Source organism: Crotalus tigris, unplaced genomic scaffold (assembly GCF_016545835.1).
Source record: "Crotalus tigris isolate CLP2741 ecotype Arizona unplaced genomic scaffold, ASM1654583v1 scf7180000018825.4774228, whole genome shotgun sequence".
Lineage (NCBI taxonomy): Eukaryota > Metazoa > Chordata > Lepidosauria > Squamata > Viperidae > Crotalus > Crotalus tigris.
The window spans coordinates 249,614-252,874 of NW_024097215.1; the positions used below are offsets into that span (position 1 = coordinate 249,614).

The 3,261-nt window shown below is 39.6% G+C and overlaps 1 non-coding gene across 1 annotated transcript; it reads right to left on the reverse strand.

Moving 5' to 3' along the window:
• Window positions 1-3,149: 3,149 nt before the first annotated feature.
• On the reverse strand, window positions 3,150-3,261 carry LOC120314027. The gene has a single exon (XR_005558319.1). It is a non-coding gene; the product is annotated as a U5 spliceosomal RNA (small nuclear RNA).

A 3,261-nucleotide genomic window follows, 5' to 3' on the forward strand; every position in this document is an offset into this window, starting at 1 on the left:
GCATGTGCGCCGTCGCCCCAGTCCTAGGCCTTCAGCTGGGTTTTATAAAATCTTTTCGCTTTAGGTCTCCGCCTCCGTGTGCAAAAAAAAAAAGGTTTAATCAATCAATTTCAACTTCTCGTGGGGGAAAAAAGATCTTGCAAAGTTGGAATTTATTGATTGAACTTTTTAGTCCCACCCAGTCTGCTGTTATCACCGCAACCATGCCCACCCAATGGGCTAAACCCACCCAGCACCCGACGATGCATAAGTGGGTTTTGGGTTGCAGTTTGGGCACTCGGTCTCTAAAAGGTTTGCCATCACTGGACTAGAAGGTCTCATAGGTCCCTTTCAGCCCTATGATTTTATGATTCTGCTCAGCCTAGATCTGGAAACCCACAAGAAGCCTACATACTCTCTTCCAGGTAGTTGCCCTTTTGCAGCAAAATAAGCTATAGTCTAATCAAGATTGAAGGAGTTTGTCCACCCCTTGTTTCCTCTTTTCCTCCCCTCCTCCTCCTCCTTCTCCTCCTCCTCCTCCTCTCACTTCCATCTCATCCAATTGGCACCCAGCAGGATCCTTTAGCCCCCTGAAAACAGAGTGCAAAGTGGTGCCAGCTCATCAGCAGAACAATCCCATCATCAGCTCTTACCGGGCCCACCTCTCCATCAGGAACAAAATGGGTCCAATTTCACATTTCCTGCCCTTTCCTCCTCCTCCTCCCTCTCTTCTCCTCCAGGAAAAAAACAATCAGCTGACCCAATCCACGTAGATTTCGTTTCTTTTGCTGGGCAACTATTGATACTAATGTCTGGGTAGAGCTGCCAATTTCGATGTAAAGATGCAAAGGTTGGTTTCCATGCCCGGAACGGGGTGTGCCATTCTGGAGGTGGTTATTGGATTAAATAGAAGGTCTCATCCCAAGTGACTGTCTAACACAAGGATCTGCAACCTTGACAACTTTAAGACTTGTGGACTTCAGCTCCCAGAATTCCTCAGCCAGCAGAATGAGGAATTCTGGGAGTTGAAGTCCACAAGTCTTAAAGGGACCAAGGTTGAGGTGCTGGCTGAGGAATTCTGGGAGTTGAAGTCCACAAGTCTTAAAGTTGTCAAGGTTGCAGATCCTTGTGTTAGACAGTCACTTGTCTGAGGTGGTATAAGACGGTTCTCCTGCTTGAGAAGGGGGCTGGACTAGAAGACCTCCAAGGTCCCTTCCAGTTCTATTCTATTCTATTCTATTCTATTCTATTCTATTCTATTCTATTCTATTTGTGTACATCTTGTCTAGAGAAAAGAAAGACTGGGGTGACACGATGGTGGTATTCCAGTATTTGAGGGGCTGCCAAAAAGAAGAGGGGGTCAACTTATTTTCCAAAGCACCTGAAGGCAGGACAAGAAGCAAAGGATGGAAACTAATCAAGGAGAGAAGCAACCTAGAATTAAGGAGAAATTTCCTAACAGTGAGAACAATTAACCAGTGGAACAGCTTGCCTCCAGAAGTTGTGGGTGCTCCATCACTGGAGCTTTTTAAGGGGAGATTAGACAGCCACTTGTCTGAAATGGTATAGAGTCTTCTGCTTCAGCAGGGGGTTGGACTAGAAGACCTCCAAGGTCCCTTCCAGCTGATTCTGATTCTAAACTTTGATAATATTGTTTTTTTATTGAAAATTTTTATAAATTTTAACAAAAAAACAGAAGAATAACAATACAACAACAACATAGACAAGAAACAAAACAAAACAAAACAAAACAACCCTTTCCCTATCCCCCCCAAAACACCCACTCCCTCCCCCCCCCGGAGCTTCCCAGAGCAGAATATAGGCTTAATTAAAAAAAATAAAAAAGTTATATGAAAAAAGAGAGTATAACTAAGATATATGTATGTATATAAAAATAAAAGTTATAAAAAAGCTAAATAATATTTTTATATCCAATTTAGATTGTATAAACTTTATCCATTTATCCCAAACAGCAAAAAATTTCTCTTGCGATTGTTCTTTTAAAAAAGCCGAAATCGTTGCCATTTCCGCCAAATAAGACACTTTAAGAAACCATTCCTGCAGAGTAGGCAAAGATTCCTTCTTCCAGTATTGTCATACTAACAGCCTTGCGGCTGTAATCAAGTTTAACATCAATATAACCTCCTTTGTGTCACAATCAGTAACTATACCTAACAAAAATAATTGTGGAGTAAATTTTACCCTCCTCCTAAAAATTCTCTGAATATTCCACCATATCTTAATCCAAAAGGCTTTTATATTTCTACACGACCACCAAATGTGATAGTAGGTGGCATCCAAACAACCACATCTCCAACATTTAGGCTGTAGGTCAGGGTACATAAAAGACATTTTTTGTGGGTCAAAGTGCCATCTATAAAACATTTTATAAAAATTCTCCCTTAAATTCTGTGCTTGTGTAAATTTAACATTTCTCACCCAAATGGTTTCCCAGGTATCCAGTAAGACTGGTTCACCAAAATTTTGCGCCCATCTGATCATACAATCTTTAATTAATTCTGTTTCTGAATCCAATTCCACTAGAACCCCATAAATTCTCTTAATATGAGTTAGTCTTTGGTCCTTCACTTGCTTAATAAGATTTTCATCTTCTCTGAGAAAACCCACCTTACGATCCATCTTCCATCTATCTACTAATTGCCTATATTGAAACCAAGAATAAGTAATGTTTTCATGTACTAACTCTTCCAATAGTTTTAACTGCCAATTTTGTCCATCCCATCTAAGTAACTGTGTATAAGATACCATGTCCATTTTAACCCCTCTTTTTATTCCTTCTATCGCATGCCAAGGTATAGCCCATAGTGGTACTTTAAAATCACTTTTATAATATTTTCTCCAAACCCTAAGTAAAGAAATTCTTATGATATGAGATTTAAAAGCCCGATCCACTTTTTTATTAAATATTAAATAGGCATGCCAGCCAAAAAGTAAGTCCCATCCCTCCAAATGGAGTATCTCAAGGTTTGTTAAATTTACCCAATCACTGATTGATGTTAAAACCACCGCATCATAGTATAATTTCAAATTCGGTACCTTGAGTCCACCTCTCTCACGGAAGTCTTGCATGATTTTAAACTTAACCCTTGGCTTTTTCCCTGCCCAAATGAATTTATTGATACCTTTTTGCCATTCACTTAAGTTAATCTCATTTTTCAAAATCGGTAACATTTGAAACAGAAAACTCATAAATGTTCCTCTCCACGGAAATCTTTAGTAAAAGGCGAAAGATTTATACGATCTGAAGAGAAACCAGAGTAT